This window comes from Macrobrachium nipponense, chromosome 8 (genome assembly GCF_015104395.2).
Source record: "Macrobrachium nipponense isolate FS-2020 chromosome 8, ASM1510439v2, whole genome shotgun sequence".
NCBI classification, from domain to species: Eukaryota; Metazoa; Arthropoda; class Malacostraca; order Decapoda; family Palaemonidae; genus Macrobrachium; species Macrobrachium nipponense.
The window spans coordinates 46,108,238-46,128,237 of record NC_087203.1 but is presented as its reverse complement, the minus strand read 5'-3'; the positions used below and the strand labels follow the sequence as shown (position 1 = coordinate 46,128,237).

The window sequence follows — 20,000 nt, the reverse complement described above, 5'->3', positions numbered from 1 at the left end:
ACTATTGAGTAAACGAATCGCTGTCTGTGTTGGGCAGCAACAGGCGATCACAGTGAGGATACCCTCCTCTGATCTCTTTATGATACTTGAATGTTTGGGCCCACCTCCGAAAAACTCTGGACAGCTGAAAGTGGTACCAGTTACAGTTCATTTTGTATGGTTGAAGGGAATAAATGTCAATCTGTGATTGCAAGCAAGTTCTTCAAGCGTGGTGACTCATGGGAAAATTCCTCCAAAAGGACAGAGCAAGTTAAAGTGATGCAGCTACCAGATCAAAGGTGCAAAAGAACTTGTTTTCTTGAAGTGAAGCTGAAACATTCTTTCGATGTCATGAAGAACAAGGTGCCTGAACCATTTGCTATAAAGCACCAGGACTTGCACAACCAACATTGCCTAGGGTCCTTCAGGAAAAGAATGCTGTCCTTGTGGTGTGGTAGACTGTATTATTCTAAGGCTAGGGGTGGGGGACCGGTCATGCAGGTATGTGACACAGCCATGTAGAAGCTCCTGTTTATCTAGGTTCTGGATAGGAATTCGAAAGAGAGGCTACACGTCCAAGCTGTTAGTAAACACAACAGCCTCATGTCTCTGTTCACTGATCCGAAGTATCAGTCTGGATGACCAGCATATGTAATGAAATTTGTTGCAAACACTGGTAATACGAGGGCTTTAAAAAGTTAGCCTGGGTTCACTTTATACCAACAAGGGACAAGGTGCTGGTACTTATAACTGAGGAGGTTGCCAAAGTGTCCGTGAGATAATATATAGAATATCATATTATAAAAATAGACATACTACGGGTCATTCAGCGCTGCAACGGCAAATCACAGTAAAAAGGTCTTTAGGGTTTAACAGGAGGAAAACTCGAAGCAGATGCACTATGAATCAATTGTTAGGAGAGGGTTGAGGAAAGTAAGATGGAAGAGAGAGAACATGAAGGAAGGTACAGTAAAAGGAATGAAAGAGGTTGCAGCTAGGGGCCTAAGGAAGGGAACTTCTATCACCAGAAATACACATCTCTCACCCCTCAATGAAATGCCCGAGAGTCGAACTCGCGGCTACCGAGGTGGCAGGCCAAGAGCATACCGATCACGCCACTCAGGCGCTCTCCCTAAGAGGCGAGCATGGATCAGACGGAAACTCTCGTGAAAGATGCTAAATAAGACATTCAAAGCCACGGGGGAAAAACACTGGAACGGGACTCGGTGATAAGTGAATGACTGTTTCGTTCGCTCAATACGTCAGACGGATTAACAAAAAAAAAAACCCAAACCAGTTTCCCCTTAGATAATACTCCCGGTCATCCCAAGGCCACGGACGAAAGACGAGAGTACACCAAGGAGTTAGTTCTTGCCCCTCAACATCACCCCTCTCATTCAGTCTGTAGTTCAAAGCATTATCTTTCCCAAGGTCTAACGAATCTTTCCCTTCCAGGCTGCCCGGGTGGAGGAAGTATTGCGGTCACCTGGAATGTAACGATGCTGGACTTTTATTGAGTTGCATGACCAGTTTTTCCTGCGACGTACGTATGTGTGTGGGATTCAGAGGTGTAAATAAAACATATAAAACAAAGTCTGCTGCAAAAATTGATGTAGCTCCTGTCGTAGTAACAGAACTTACAAATGTCACCCGAGTATATACTACTTTTGGCAGATACTCGTTATGAACAGATAAGGTGAGAGAGAGAGAGAGAGAGAGAGAGAGAGAGATTAGAGAGAGAGGAGAGAATCACTAATCAGCACATGAACCATATAATGAATTATATCCATTATTTGCCTGCCATTTCGAATAAAACGTCAGTACATTAACCAATGTGAGATGCACTATTTGGGGAGGTCAGAATCCACGCACAGTCCTGGGTTCTTGAATTAAAGAATAACTGAATGAAATCGTCGGTCCTTTTGGAGATTTCCTGTGGATGTTTTAATTTTATTTTATATATATATATATATATATATATATATTATATATATATATATATGTATATATACATATATATATATATACATATATATACATCGACAGTAAAAATCTCTAAAAGGACAGATATCTCCATTCAGTTATATATAGAGATTAATTAAAAATCGACAGTAAAATGTCCAAAAGGACAGTGATTTAATTCACTTATTGCTTTAATTCAAGAAACCCTGGACTGCGTGTATGGATTCTGACTTCCCCAAATAGTGCATCTCACATTGGTTAATGTACTGACGTTTTATTTGAATTTATGGGCAAATAATAGATGTAATTCAATATATGGTCTTGTGCGATTAGTGATCTCTCTCTCTCTCTCTCTCTCTCTCTCTCTCTCTCTCTCTCTCTCTCTCTCTCTCCCTATATATATATATATATATATAGATAATATAGAGTATATATGATAGATATATATATTATATAAATATTTATATATAAATATAGATATATATATATATATATATATATATATATATAATACAATATATATAATATATATATATAATATATAATATATATATGATATATATATATATATATATATTATATTATAATAATATATATATATATCCTCATAAGCATCAGTAACATAAACAACTTGACACAATCGCTGTGAGATCATCATCATCATCATCATCAAGGGGCCCGGAAGACGTCCTTGCCCCACTCCTGCAAACGCCAGCAGCTGTTGTTCCTGTCGCCGCCAAGAAACACTGTATGTGTGTGTATGTGTGTGTGTGTGACCTTCCTTGGAATTTACTGAGCGTCGGCCAAGGAGGTTGAATCCTGATCAAACCTCCTCAGCGGCAGCGGCGCAGATCAACCCCCGGAAAGCAGTCTAGTCACGGGACGCTCGGGGAATTTACCTCGATCCCGGAAGCGTGTGACCGGCTGCTGCTGCTGGTCACCCCTCCACCCATCTCCACGACACCTGAGACACACACCCCACCACCTCCCCCCCCCCCAATACCGTCCACTACACACCTGACCACTTCCACCCCCCTTACGTAAGCCTTTCCATATCTCCCTCTTCCGTCTCTGAAGCATAGCAACTCCCAAAAGCACTTCCTCCTTCTCCCCTATAGCTGCACATTCCTACCCTGTTAGAACTGGAATAGGAATTGGAATATCAAAATTAGGCTTAGGTGTATCCCTACCCTCTTAGCACTGGAATTAGAACGGGAATTGGAATATATAACTTACGCTTAGATGCATCCCTACCCTGTTAGAATTAGAATCTGAATATTAAATTTAGGCTTAGGCGTATCCCTTCCTTGTTACACCTGGAATTAGAATATTGATATAGGCTTATATACATATGTTTTATACATGTATATATCATATATACGATATATAAAATTATACATATTTTATATATGTATAGTATATATACATACACACACATTGAATATATATACATATATATATATATAAATATATATATATATATATATATATATATATATATATATATATATATTCAAATACATATACATACGTATACGTAACAGAAACGACAGTTAATCACCTCACCCATCAACTGCTGAATAAACAGTGCTTGGCTGGGAGTCAAAAAACAGCTGACTGGCAAGTGGTTTCCTTTGCAAACGACTTATATACAAACAAACCACCCTATAGACATCCGGCCAGAGTGTGGGAACAGCAAGGTAAAGAACCCAGTCGCTGAACGACCTGGCTAAATCTGGCCGGAGACGACTGCTTTTCGAATGAGGCTCTTCCCTTCGGGAGACTCGCCTCTTCTCCTGAAGGCGGGATTCTGGAGGGGATTGACTTGGCTGCCAACGACAACAGTCGACCATCATCCAGGCAACCAACTCACTGCCTTGGTCAAAAGAGGTGGCATAGGGGACCCCTCCAGTATTGAACTCTGGTTCGACCATTATTTCAGACGGAATCATTCATTTTTGTCTTTATTGCTTTTTTTTTCGTTTGCCTATTACAATTCAAACTTGTATCTTAATAAATCATTGATATTTGTTCTATTTTATTGTATTAATAGATATATATGTGTAAATGAATATATATTCAAGTTATGTATATGTAGTGCATACACACACACACACACACACACACACACACACACACACACACACATATATATATATATATATATATATATATATATATATACTATATATTTCTGTATGCATGTTTGTATATATACCTACATATAAATTATATATATATATCTTTATATATATGGTTATATATATATATAGATTATATATATACGTATATACATATGTATAATTATATGTAGGTAAATATACAAACATACATACCGAAACAAATAAATAACTCTAAATATATGTATATATATATATATATATACATACACAAATATGAATACATATACATTTATACACATATGTACTTACTAATGAACAAATAGAAAAAAAATATCAATGAATTCTTAAATTACAAGTTGAAATGCATTAGGCAAATGAAAAAAATAGCATAAAAGACAAAAATGAATGATTCCATCTGAGGTATGTAATGAAAGGATGGATTATGAAATTTAGGGACAAGCCCAAGCCCTGGGACCTATTGTGGTCATTCAGCGCCGTTGAAGTATGTAATGGTCGATGATTAATCCCTTAGCAAATCAGTATGGTATGCAACAAGCAAACAGCATCTCGGGGAACTTTCCGAATTAGCATCGGCAAACAAGCGCTGTTTGTTTATGATCATGAGGCAGAGGCGATGTCCAAATACATTGCGTTAGAACTGCTAACGCCTGACAAGACAAGAGATGAAGGAAGTCATCGTTTTCCTAAGTTTTATTCTTGTTTGTTTGTATGGTGTTTTGACGTTGCATGGAACCAGTGGTTATTCAGCAACGGGACCAACGGCTTTAGGTGACTTCCGAACCACGTCGAGAGTGAACTTCTATCACCAGAAATACACATCTCTCACTCCTCAATGGAATGCTGAGAATCGAACTCGCGACCACCGAGGTGGGACGCCAGCATCATACCAACCACGCCACTGAGGCGCTTTTACCGAATTTTTCCATGCCCTTTGGTGCGTTGCTCGCCAGTATAAAGCAACAACGAGAAAGCCGTCGTCAGAAAAATAGAGAAGACTCTCTACAACAAGATTAATAGTGGCTGAAGCAGCAATCATTTTTAACAAAACATGTCTACGAGAGGGTCTCCTTCCGATATATATTTATATATATATATATATCTATATATATATATATATATATTTATATATATATAATATATAATATATATATATAAATATAAAAAAATATATATATATATATATATATATATATATATATAGATATATATATAATATACTATATATATATATATAGATATATATCTATATATCTATATATTATATATATATATATATATATATATATATATATATATATATATATATATATCTATATATATATATATTATTATACACACATATATATTATATATATAATTCATAAACATACACATATGTTTTCGCAGCCTTCAATCGTTCGTCCACTGTCTTCCTACTGTTTTTTGTTTTCTTTATTTTTTTCAATCTTGCAGCTCTGTCTTCAAAACTATATATTATTAATTATTGAAGATCAAGTTTGGAGACGAATAAGCGTCGGAACGATAGAAATCATGCGATCGAAAACATGGACTGAGAAGGTGTTTCGAGAACGAGAATAGCTGTCGGGGAAGGAATTACGATAAATGTTCTAAGGGATTGCAAAACTAAACATAATCTACCCCGGAAATCTAGGTTTACGAAAAGATGAGCACAAACTCTACGGCAGGATTTCACACGGTTTCATTAACCTCCACACGTTTCTGTTACTGCTATATTTATTGAAGAAGAAATTCACAAAATGACTGTGTATAACGTGTTTACTTATAAGCATTCATATTTTATTTTTGTTACCAAATACTTATCAGTAAACACGTTATAACTCAGTAATTTTGTGGATATTTCTTTTTCAAACTTCAGAAGAAACCTGAAAGAAGTTTTTGATTATTATTATGATAAATCCAGAAAGATGAACCTTATGCATATGGAACCAGACCACAGGGAGCATTGACTTGAAATTCAAGCTTCCAAAGATATGTTCATCTGAGAGAAGTAAAAGAAGGTAATAAGAAATACAGAAAAAAAAATGAATCGTTTGAAAAGATAAAATAATTTAACCATACTAAATTGTTTTAATACACGGAGAATTGTATTTTGAGGCCCCAACGGCAGGACATCCTCAGTAGGTGGACAGTTCCACAGTCCAACGGTGTGAGGAGGAATAAAAGAATTCACCGGTTCCCTTCGCATATATCCACGCCAGCCCTCATCTATTTATAGCAACGCAGATGCACGGAGCGCGCGTCTGCATTTGCAAGGAACAAGCAACAAGACACCAGATATGGAAGAGGCAACCCAAGTCATGCCGGGCGTCGTATTACGATGCGTAGCGACACTTCTGAGAATTCAACATGGCAGCACCCCCTATTTGTAGTCTATTTACAGTAGTACTGTCGCTACCTGCTCATAATTTTGGTCTGTTCATAGTACTCATTCTGAGTGTACGCCCGGAGTGTTTTAAGATCCAATGTGACGATGAAAAAGGTAGATTCGTGCCCCTACTTACGGTATTTTGTGCTTTACAAGAGAAACAGTGACCTACAACATGGGCAGCCATGTTGGTTTCAATCCTGCACAAAATCATTCGTATGGGCCTACTATAATTCCTCCCCAAACACCAAAACAAAATCTTCATATGTAGATTTATCCGAATATATATTATTATATATATTTTGTTTCGCCATTCATATTAACTTCAGTAGTTTTATATACCTTTGAGAGAGAGAGAGAGAGAGACGAGGAGAGAGAGAGAGAGAACAGCGGAGAAGGAGAGAGAAAGAGAGAGATGAGAGAGATAGAGAGAAGGTAACGGACGGAAAATAAACGCTGAAAGATACGCAGTGTTGCCCGACAACCATTAGTACCATGCATACAGTGCTGGAAAATTCATACTGAAAACCGATGTCTGTTCCCTCCCTAATATCCCTTTGAGAGAAAAAGAGAGAGAGGAGAGACTTAAGGCAAATCATTGCGTAATCACGGTATGACGGATTACAAAACTCAGGAACAAAATATATAAAAAACATTCATACTGTAGACCGATGCCCAGTCCCCCATATCCCTTTGAAAGGAGAGAGAGAGAGAGAGAGAGAGAGAGAGAGAGAGAGAGAGAGAGAGAGAGAGAGATAGATTTAGCTCCCTCAAAACTCCGAGCATGTGAACGGATATACCTTTATATACAAGAACAGTATCTGGCAACTACAATACAATCACTATGAAGAGTTGCCAAAACGTGGAAATAGTATTTCGATTTGGGAACTTGCTAATTAGCCTGTTCCCAATCTTATTATAATGGATAAAATTGTAAAATTAAGAAAACTGTCCACATCAATGCCTACATTAGAGTTCTAATTTGAAAAATGAAAAAAAAAGTATATACTACACAGTCCCAGTAAATTCAACCTTTATCCAGAGCGAGCCACGGCCAAGTTTAGCATATTTCGTAACTAATAAAACTATTTAATTCTAATCTCCTGAAATTATTGAAAAAAATCATTAAATAAACACAGATACTTCTGAGAGAACATTCTCTACCTGGCATCCTTTAGTACTAGAATGCCTTCCCCTAGTAGCCATAAATAGGGAATCATGATTTAGTTTGTAACTGGTCTCATCTTTGTTGCAGACGTCTTTGACCTCCAATTCTACACAAAAACACTAAACTTTAAAGTGAACGATGCCAGTCTTTGCCAATTGGCGATTTAAACAGATCAATGCAAGCTATCACAAAATACAGCCTCACCACCACCACTCTAGACCTATGCCTAGGCTGCAGTTCGAAATTATTTACTTAACTTTTTTATTTTATTTGCCAATAAGTCTATGGAACGTTACAATCTGCAAATATAATGAGCGAAAATGATAAACAAATTGTTCCATCAATTTTGAAACGTCCCTTAGACGTCAGCGAATGGGAAATGGGGTGGTTCAAGTTATTGTCATCTATGGATATCCTGTTAGTCATTCTGGGATGAAGCTATTAACCCCCGTACCTACACCATGACGGAGAGAGAGAGAAGAGAGAGAGAGAGACGAGAGAGAGATGAGAGTGGACAATTTGCAATGACAACTTGGCAATAGGCAAAACGGACCTCAGTGACCGGCAAAATTCAGAACGCCTCTTGTTCACAATTTGGCGGGCGATGAATGAGCAAGGGCGCATGCGCGGAAGTGCTCCAACTCTGCTGCTTGGCTCCAAATTAGCAACAGAGATCATCGCCAAATCTACCTTTCTCTCCCTGTCTCCACACACACAATATATATATATATATATATATATATATATATATATATATATATATATATATATATATATAATATACATATATATATCATAAACTGGGATTCGTGTCAGCGTATATTCACTCATCAACGATATATTTTTTCTTCATTTCCATGCTTGACGGAACATACCTATTATGATTCAGCAATCACAACCTATTGCGCTACCTCAGTGAATAGATAATTCACTCTCTCTCTCTCAAGTAATATCAAATGCAGACGATGCTCACCAATTCCCTCCTAAAGTCAACGGATGTATAGCTACGTTTTCATTCGCGTTACCAACTCTATGCTCCATTCTCTAGTCTAGCACAATAGCTCTTCTTGTGAGCGAAAATCTTCTAAAATGAATTACAAACAACAGCGCGTTGTACTCCTTGATAACGACTTGTATCAGATGTAAAGATGACCGGGAAGCGATATTTGCGGGGAAGTCCCCGATATATACTTTCCTTTGACCCGTCATGCGAACGGTGACAGGGGTGCCAACATTACTCAATCGCTAAAGGTGTGAGTGCGTGCGTGTGTTTGAAAGGGGGTTAGGGAGGGGAGTAAAGGAAGCCTCGTCACATTCAGACTTTTATGATCCCACTATCTATACTTTTATTTTATTATTCGTAAATGACAGTACTACATCAGCACAGAACAAGCCGCGAAATACATACATTAAATTAATTATTACTTGCCCATGGAACACCGAGGTAATAACGAGTATATGAGTCACATGGGAATTATTATTCAAGGCAACATGACAGCGTCTAATTACATAAAGTTATGCAAATACACATACTGCAAATTCCAATGCAACATATTACGGGTCCTACTTTGGCTTGTTATCTACGCGTCACCGTCGTGCTAGTACTAAACAAATCGGAAGCTCCTTGGGACGCCTATACTGTTTTTTTTCTTTCTTTTTATCTGTCCACACCCGCCTGTGGTGTTTGCGTATGGTAACACTGCGTCACGGGCTTTAGATAGTTATGGCCGATGGTTTAAGTTTTAGGTAAATTTGCAACTTATAAGTGTTTTAATTATTTACTGTATGCAAATTACACCGTTAATATTCGAAATAGGATATTACTATTATTGTTGAATGTAAATATCTAAGCCCGGGACGCAGTGTTACCATTCGGAAACACCACAGGCGGGTGGACAGATGGAAAAAAAAAACGAGTATAGTTAAGTACTAACCCCTCCAGGATCAAAGTATATACCCATTTCTATATTCTGGGGTCGACAAATTCTATTAATAAGGTACTCTTCGTGCGGTCGTTTACGTTACTGCTTCATTTTCCCATACGGCGCTTAGTACTAGCACCTCGATATAGATGACGCGTAGATAACAAACCAAGTAGTACCCATATTATGTTAGTCATAAATGGAAATCACGTCTCGTGCTAAAGAACGATTTCCGGCTTAAGAGTAGTAATCATTCTTTGAAGATCTATGACTAATCTTTAACATTTTATTCTACTAAAGCTTTGGTTATGAAACTGCTGAAACTGTCGAGCGCTAGACCTAATAAAAACAAAAATAAGCAAATAACATGGGTTGTAATCCCGCAGAGTATACCTATACAGGATGAACACAGGATGAACACCACGAATTTCATCCTAAGAGTTAGTGAAAAGGACATCATAAAGATCCTTTCTCATTTTACCGTTTCATACTGTGTACTATTATCGTTCGTCGGTCTAAACAAGAGTCGCCTTTCGACGTAAACGATAGACCGTTATCAGGGAAATTTCCCGACCTTTGGTTTAGAAAGTGCAACAGCTTAGAACGGCTGCACACGACCATGCTACAGATAGTGTACAATGCATCTCGTCCACATCCCTCCCTCACCCGCCCCCTTCTCTCTCACTCAGACCTTCGACTTTCAATTCTACAACGCAAATCATGAAGGCCCTCATTTCTCTGTTTAGGCCCAGTTTCCACATTCAGTACGTATTTGGTCATGCCTAACTGCTGAGCTGAGGATGATGGAGCCCTTATGCAAAAAACATCCACAACACCATTAGTCGATTCCTAAACCGCACATGTCCATTTTGTGCAGGCTACAATATCATTATCTTCGTAATTTTTATTTATCATAAAGCCTTCAGAAATCGTAGACCTTATACCCAAGATAGGTCTATCAGGACAGTGCAATAAGTTAGCCTGGTCGCGTTTGTCCCGGTAACATGCGTGTCATTATTAAATAACCTATCCAATGATTCTTTTTTAAAGGTATGGACCCATACAACAACAACAACAATAATAATAATAATAATAAACTATTGGTGTAAGCTTAAGTTCAAAGTGACATCCTCTTTCACTGGGGAAATTCACCCTGAAAGTGTGACTTATCTGGCGATGGTACTACTCGCTTACTATTGTTTTACTCGCTCAGAATTCTTAGAGAGTAAAAATGGCACGAAAACTATCTCGGATAATAAAAATGGTATTGACATGGAATCACCGAAGATTGCGGCCACTGCGGTTTCAGTTTTCCCGTTATGAAAAATGTTTTAAGAAGATAAGTAAATGATGGTTTTATGCTCTAAATAAACAACATTATCATCTGAGGAAAAGGCATTTTTTATATTATATAAAATCATGTGTGTAACTTTTGGCTTGCAAAATTACAACAATCAACGATGGATATACATTCCCAAACTTAATTCGTTATCATTATGTATTACTATATCATTACTTAGTAGACTTATTATATCCGATTCACCGGGGTCTCCATTCAGCATAAGAATAGATAAAAAGCAAGATGGCCACTGCCTCACTCCTCTCAGTACAGACTTATACGCTTAATCTCCCATATAACGTGGCATACTCTCACCATTCCATACTCCAGACTTCCATACGCCGTTATACCAACTTAAAACCTTTGAGGTCATTCAGAACTGAAAGGATAATTGAGTGCATAATGGTCTGAAAGGTGTAACAGGAGGAAACCTTCAGTTTGCATTGCGAAAATTATTATGAGGAGAGGGTGAAAAGTAAGATGGATGTGAGACTATGAACGAAGGTAGTGCAAAAGTTATGATAAGGATTGCAGCTAGGGGTCGATGGGACGCTGCAAAGAGTCGTGAGTAATGCCTACAGACCCAACGCTTGAGGCTGACTGATGGTACGGTACTACCTTCCCTCGGGAAAAAAAAAAAAAAAAATTAAAAAAGGTTAAAAAGCCAAAACAACAATGTACTACGTACATCATCCATATAACACTCCATCAATCCTGTTGTCACAGAGAAGCCTTCACATCCTATTTAAGGTCTGGTTTCTCTACCGCATTTTAGTTCAATATGCGAAATTAATTGAAAGAATCCACGAACAAAGTATACCCAAAGTTGTAAAAGCAAAATCAATACCGATGGATGCTTGTGAAGTGAAACTGAGAGACATGATGAGGTGCCACAGGGGAATGTTATATCGCCTTTGCTGTTCGTCCTTCTCGCCCCTTCTTTAATGATATAAAAAGTGGTCAGAGATGGTGGGGGTTTTGACGGAAATAATAATAAAAACTTGCAAAATTGTTAAACACGCGTGATGTTTTTTTAATCGACAAAACAACACGAGATTTACAAACATGCTTATCAGAATGCATCCTAAATGTATTCATAGCGTTCAGTGATAACGCATCAATAATGATGGGCGTACGGTCTATAGAATATTCTATAGATGGGAGTATGCACCGAGGTGTCGAATCTTTCAAATACCAAAGAACAATGATATTCAGTGGAATAATGACACTGAAATAGGCAAATAATACAGCAGGCAGGCAGAATGGGACTTGAAAATAAAATAATACTTCATTTTACCTCCAACTTAGTCCTAGTGAGCACCATATTCTTTGGAAGCTTGAGTTTTAAGTCATTGGTCCCTGTGGGTTTGTTCCATATGAATATGATTCATCTAGTGAACTATTAATAATAATAATAAAATAATAATAATAATAATAATAATAATAATAAGAAGAAGAAGAAGAAGAAGAAGAAGAATAAGAAGAAGAAGAAGAAGAAGAAGAAGAAGAAGAAGAAGAAGAGTGTGATCCTAGAAACGGCGCACATATTAAGAAGAGTGATGGACTCCTATGGAGGCAGGATGCAAACCCGAAACCCCACACTATAAATACCACCCAGTCGAATTAGAGGACTGTGATAAAGCAAAATAATAATAATAATAATAATAGCAATATTATAGTTTAGTGTAGTACGATCTCTAGGCCTAGTGCTGTTCAAACACGAATGGTCTGACAGTGAAATAGAAGGATTTTGTCGATGTGGGAACAGACTAGCCTTCAGGAAACCTATGACAGAAACGACATTTGTGGTAGGTAGGGTAAGCATTGACGTAAATACGTCCTCGTTCATTCCGTCGTTCGGTGTTTGAGGTGGGACGTTTAACGTCCCACCTTCACCATATACCTCGTTCAACGTCAAAAGATTACTATAGTTGCTCGCGAGCTTTAAGTTGTCGAATTCGTTGTCAATTTCGTTAACGGATGGTTTGGTTTGTGGAAGAGAAAATGACGTAAATTGCTTGAAAATGTTGGTGATATTAAACGGTTACCGATTAACCGTATAACCGTATAGGTGCAGGTTCAAAATCGAGGAGCTGTGGAGGAAACTGCTTCTACATTCGTAAGACAGAGCAGGCAACAAAGGTAAGCAATGGAAAGGTGTTTTTTATTTAATTTTATTTATTTATCATTTGTGTCACAGCAAAAACTATCTGAGCAATTCAAGCTGAACAGTAATGAAAACCTTAGTGAGATCAAGATATTTAGGTATGGCGGTCTTTAGGAACTTTTGGTATCACAATCAGCGTTGCTCTGACGAATACGTAAAATTGCAAAAGGTCTTTTTATAAAGTTTTTAAATGTCCTGATCTACTAAGATGGTCCCTCCCGCCCTCGCTGTCATCCTAAATTCGTACGCCTAGGCCTAACCCTTTTCAGAACAGACTTTTCTATGCCTATTGGTAGATCTAGGGTATTTATCCACGGCGGCCTAGACTATGACAGTTGCGGTTTTTCTATGCAGTTTTAACCTGCTGAACAAGAATTTAAGTAATATTTATTCGGACGACTGTAATTAACCCACCAGGGGCCAGTTCTAAACACGGCGAAATACATTGGACGCCCCAATCCTTAGTGGATGTCGTATCCGCGGTTACGTTCCTGCTTCTGTAGAAATACCGGCTAGGTTATTCAACGCTGTTTAGCATTTGAAATTTTGTCTCCCAGTTACTTGGTATGTTATTTATGGGTGTAAAATTGAACGGAAAAGTAATCCTAGCCTACTTGGTGGCAATTCGTGAAAATTAGCATCCCGCTACCATTGCATTGTACTAGATTATTCTTGAACTGAGCTATGCAGTCTTCCATGTGGTTTTATTTTCCGTTAATACGTAAAGTTTACCTCGTTATTTGCTCATATAGGTATTCTCTAGGCCTAGACTAAAATGCAAAAAGGGGAAAAAATACTAAACATGGCTTAGTATAGGCCTACTACCCTGCAAGGATTCGAAACTTCAAACTGCGCGGCCGGACATAAATCATGTATTGACTTTTAAAGATGAAATTTACTTACCGTTTCTGCAACGACGCGTAGATAAACCGCCTTAAATCACTGTTAAAACACTTAACCCACTTATAAACGTGGCCCCTGGACCACTTAATAAAGAGACATGTACCCGACGCAGTCCTAAGCCACAACTGAGCTTCCCTGCACCAGAACGAGCTCGGGCCTCGGAGCTCTTCTGTCATGTCGCCTTTTTAAGACTGCTTTAAAAAGAGGAAAAGAAAAAAAAAGCACTGTATCTTCTGGGAAAAAAATACATACTCGAGGTACGTCTGAATCCTAGGGGAAATTACCCACCAGATGAGGATGGGTATGAAGGAGAATGCCCAGTGTGGAAAGCCGGGGTTTCGACACCGCCCTCAGACCGACGTCTCTGGGAGTCAGTTGTCTAGCAAGTTTTAGGAAGTGCATTTTGTATAATATTTATTATCATTTTAGCATGTTGTAGTTTATTGTTATATGTATGTTCCTTTTAATACAACATTCATCATTATACTACAGTTGTTGTAGTTTTGTTGTGTTTAGTCATTATCAAAAGACGAAGCTTTCGTGTGCATTTGCATGATACCCGTGTAGGCGTAATAAATAATTAAATTAATTAGATTATCCGTGTACAGTATGCAGCAAAACTCGAGTGACCCGATTTCAGTGATTTTCGTTCAAAAAGTGACTAAACTGGCAACTCTTACCTTCTTCACATTTCTAATGACACTGAATTGCAACGGCGAAACATTTTGGAACTTCGCTCATAAAAAGATACAGTTCATTTAGCATGGTTTTATAGTATAATGTTATATATTTTTTATCAAAATATAGCTAGGTCATTAGAAAAAACATTAACACCTTAGTATAATGTTATATATTTTTTATCAAAATATAGCTAGGTCATTAGAAAAAACATAAACGCCAACCCTTAGTTTTTAAATCATGGTAAATATGAAAAGACGTAAATATTAAACGAATTTTACATGTTAGCCATCATAGTAATTTTTTATTTAATGTAATGAACGTAACGGAGATGTAGTTGTGGGCGTGGCCTAACATGACGTCAACTGTGGTCATTTGCCAAACATGGTTGGAGCAACCCGACAGCGACCGGAAACGTCACCCCCAACAAGGAGAGCTATAGTTGAGCTGCATCTCGCCAGATTTTCAAAAAAAAAGACATAGCTAATCGTCTTAATATCAACAAGACAACTGTGTATAGATGGCTAAAACGATACAACGACGGAGAAGGATTGAAAAGCCACCCTAGATCTGGGAGACCCCGCTGCACAACCGCAGAAGAAGACGAAGTGTTAATTAACTTTATAACCAAACACCCGTTTTTGTTTTCGTCATCATTTTCAGTGAAACGAGAAACAAATATACAAACATCAGTTGACACTGTAAGACGTCGGTTTCGAGAAGCTGGTCTTCTATGTAGGAAACCTGCGCTCAAGCCTCTACTTACACAGACGCATATGGACCATCGTCTCGGGTTTTGCGCTCGAATATCTGTCCAAGAGCGAGCAGTTTTGGGAAACTGTTATATTTGTGACGAGAAGACTTTTTTGCAACGACCAACAGGGAAGACTGCACTGCTGGCGTCCAGGAAAAACCAGGTAATGAACATTTACTTATTTTGCCTTATATTTTTATGTGGTAGCCTAGGTGTGATATACTTTGTATTATAGGCCTAGTCTGTATATATGCTAAAGCTTTAATGAATAGTAATTCCTCTTACACTGGTTTTTAAACCTGCTGACAAATATCTTTAATGGAAGTTACGATGTAATCAGGGAGAAATAATGCAAGAGAAGATATAAATTAATCTGACCTAGGGTGGGAGTTGGGAATTGTCATTACTGAGGAAGCAGTTTAAATATCTATAAAATCCCGCCTCCGCTTCGACCGCCTGCGCTTCGAAGTGTTGCTTGGCGGGAAACCAGTCGCAGAGGAAGTTCGTGCTAGCTTTCCTTCGAGTCTCGTGAATGTTTGAATACACATTGCACTGACTTAAAAGTCGTTTAAGGTTACTATGCTATGACATATGCCTCTTTTCCGAATTCATAATATATACTATTAGGCCTACAACCAAAGATTTCTTTTAATTATTTCACTGTAAAACTAAGTCGGCAGAAAATAAAAACAACTGACGTAGCTGTTTCTAATATTTAAATAAGTTTTGGTTAAATGCATATTAAAGAACTGTATATATATATATATATATATATATATATATATATATATATATATATATATATATATATACAATAGTTTTATAGAATAACCTTATAGTGTTTTCTTAACAATGCACTTCAAGTCTTAAAAGTTAAAAGTTCGGTGTTATAGCAATATTACTGAAAGTGTGGCTTAATAAAAGCGCCAGTTCTTTTTTTCAAATCCATAAGATCTATTGATGAGAGGAAGAACTGCAGTTAAAAACAGTTTCTTTTATATTTAAAAGTAAGCCCACTGTCATTTTCTCTCTCCGAATATCTGTAAATTTATATTTTCTCTAAATCCTTCACTCTATTTTTTTCAGATTTGAGGATAAATATGTCGAACCAAATCGACGAAGTGGGAGGATAACCGCGGGCCTTTGGGGTTGGATGGCGTCTTGTGGACCAGGTGCTTTAGTGCCAATCCATGAGCGATTAAATGGCAGGCAGTATGTGACATTCTTGACGAGGTGCTGATTCCATCTGTTAGGATGCTACTGATTCCGGAACCGTTGCCATATTCTTGGCAATGGACAACTCCTCTGTTCATAATAGCATGCCAGTAAGAAAGTGGTTACAGCAGCATCCAGAAGTTATTCGGATCGACTGGCCTGCAAAATCTCCGGATCTCAATCCCATTGAAAATTTGTGGGCCATTATGACAAAGAAATGGGATGGCTCCGTTCTGAACAGTAAACAAGCCATCATAAGCCATTGCTTGTCAGTGTGGTAGTCAATGGCGTGGGAAAATATATGCAGTAGACTGGTTGACAGTATTCCTAGACGGCTTAATTCGGTAATAGACAACCTAGGCTCACATACTCAAAATATTAATTAACAAAAACTCTCTCTCTCTCTCTCATCTCTCCTCTCTCTCTCTCTCTCTTGTATGTATGTATGTATGTGTAGCTATATATGTATGACGTTGTTTTAAAGACGAGGTTGTGTTTACTCTATTTGTTTTGCTGGAATTTGTATATTCATTTTTTCACAGGACCTATGTATTTCAAAGAATTATACGTATTTTTTAAAAATAATTATATTGGTATACCATTTATTAACTTAACCTATACCTGTTTTTATTATCAATCATATTCATTGTTTGCTACTTGGTTTATTAATGCCTTTACTAAGTACCGTTATTATTATCAATCATATTCATTATTTGCTGCTTGGTTTATTAATGCCTTTACAATAAGTTACATTTCTTGAGATCTACCTAAGATTTCATTAGACCCAACTGGTGAAGGGTGCATAGTGGCCCCCGCCAACCTGGCTTAGCTTGCCTTACCCGTAGGCCAAGTGCACTTCGCGCTTCTCGATTATCATTCTCTCATTAAGCTATAGGCCTATGAAGAAAATAATGACGGAAGTATACCACACAACTGTGGAAGAATTTCACAAATCCTGCTTTATGGTCTTATAGACACCCTTCATAAGTTACAAAGATTTGATGCAACTTGTTGCTGTCTGGAATATAGCCCAGTATGTTATAAAGCCAATAGCATTGGACCTAGCCATTATTGTTTATAATACGTTGCAGTTGTCATTCTGTAGAATCTGCACTCGACAGTTTGTAGCTGATAATATCCGACCTGATTATAGTCTTCCATTCCTAAAGTAAAAGTAAAATAATATAAATTAGTTGTGTTTCTAATAGCGAAGATTACTCTTCACCTCGCTTATTTATTCAGTTTATTTATTATTTACTTTTTTCTTCAAACTGAAGAAAGAAACCCTCGGGGAGACTAGGACTTATGTAGCACTCAGCTATAACCTAAGCCTAAGCCATAATTTATTGCAAGTATCGAAATCATGATCTCGACTAACATTTTGCTTTATACACAAAGCCACAAAAGCTAAAAGTAATAACTTCGAATTCATATCCCAAATGCACCCATTTTTATCATTAGACTATGCTCTGCTCAACTTTTCTCTTGCTCTCCATCGCGATGTCCTCTTTCACAGTGTCCAGACTGACGATTCCACACGACTCATTGTAAGTCACGGTGATCTGAGGTTTTCATGCTACAGTAACGTATTAGTTTTCGTTCAGAATATTGTAGCGTGAAATATTTTGGTTTTCAGGTTCCAATATATTTCAATTATAAGATTCTATATAACAAGTGACCAACCTTTTCCTCATATATACAACGTTTATAAAATACGAGATTTAATACTAAGTGGCAACTTGAGAACAACGCTTGTCCAGTACAAAAATAAAAAAGTCACACGACGAGTTTGCTGCATACTGTACATATATAAATCACAGATGTTAAGTCACAAGTATAGCTTACTATCGAATTCATTATACCTAGGGAATTACTACACACCCAAGGGGAGTTACAAGTCATTTAGGTGTTTTTTTTTTTCACCTATTTCTCAAAACCGTATAAATGAATTCGATATTAAAACGCCATTTCTGCCGTAATACTTATGAATATTATAAAGTCACGCTCTTGTATAAGTGAGTATTCGTGTGTTATCTTGTATTAGAAATATACAACATTTTACAGTCTTAATAGTATTTCAAGCAGCAGTTTCATCAAAGCTGACTTAAACTTACGAAAGAATGAACAAATATGATGTCATTCGTCTATAGGCCTATATGAAACTTAAGCCGTACACATTAGCGTGCTTTTCTAAATATATGCGCACATATTCGTCCCGGCTTTGGCTTCTTAGCTGGTGTGTATCCTCCCAGCGACAAGGGCTGCTTCATCACTTCGTCAAATAAAGTGAGTCACGGTGGAAATTTAAGGTGTTTACCAGGAAGTGCGCGCGGCGCCCTTTTGCTGCTGTGAATTCATTGACTCGTCGCCGCGGTCGTTAGGTTCGCAGGACTTGGAGTTTGCAAGAAGGGCATTCCCCTAGTTGAATGATTGCTTGTCCTTTCAGTAAATCGAGTAGGATGTTTGTTTGGCTACGCGATCTGATCCTGAAGACTGAAAACCAGTCGCGTTTATGAGGGTAGTCTAATGCTACTTTGGTGTGCACCATTATATAATAGTTGGGGGCCACTTTCGTTATATAATTTAGGGTGTTTAGCCTTCAGATTATTTTTGAAACCAACGTAATAAAAGCCTTTTACGTCAGGTTTATCAAACGATGGCCGTGAACATCAAACCAAAAAGCGATGTATACTTTACGTGCTAAGCAAGAATTTGACACCATAATATTTTTCCCCTGGTCTGAGTTCTGAGTGAACGTGTTTAACCCCCCTGACGTTTTTCCTTTTATTTTCCTGAATAGCTTAATTTTTGTTGAACAAATTTTTCTCTGAGTGGAAATCAAGCAAATATTTACATTTCTAATGATTTACAAGTGTGAGCTTTTACGTTAGGCCTAATTATCCTGATACAAATCGTTGAAACGAGTCTAATTAGTGTTATAGGAAGTTGTCAAGGCAGAACAAGGTTACTGAGCCTATTAGACACAACTTAACATAGTGTTGTTCATCCTAAGCTCTGAATTTTCGTTTTTTATATAGATCACTACGAAGTAAAGTATTCATGGGGCGCATCCACACTCGAGAGGGCTATGGGACGACAACCATATCCTTTAAGACTAGCCAAGGATTGTTTTATATAATATATATATAATATATCTATATATATATATATATATATATGGGGGGGGGGGATATATATTCACAAATTATGCCACACAGCATCACACTGTATATATATATATATTGTTCAAACTACTCGTGTTAGGCTTCAGTTACGACCATAAGAGCCCTCCTCGGAGTGGGATGGCTGATAGCCATAAGATCCTCCTCTGGCGAGGGAGGAGCAATACCCGGTCCCACACTGATGTATTTTTATGTTGTGGG

The 20,000-nt window shown here is 37.6% G+C and overlaps 1 protein-coding gene across 2 annotated transcripts in view; it reads right to left on the bottom strand.

The window, feature by feature from the left end:
- The window catches only part of LOC135222743 (uncharacterized), a 129,941-nt gene that overhangs the window by 82,204 nt on the left and 27,737 nt on the right, over positions 1-20,000 (bottom strand). The window contains exon 1 of one of the 2 annotated variants that reach the window (XM_064260988.1): positions 13,971-14,074. The exons of the other annotated variant lie outside the window; for it this stretch is intronic. The gene's annotated coding sequence lies outside the window, so the exon portion shown is untranslated. Of the gene's footprint in view, positions 1-13,970; positions 14,075-20,000 lie in introns of those variants that run through there. 2 annotated transcript variants of the gene reach the window in all.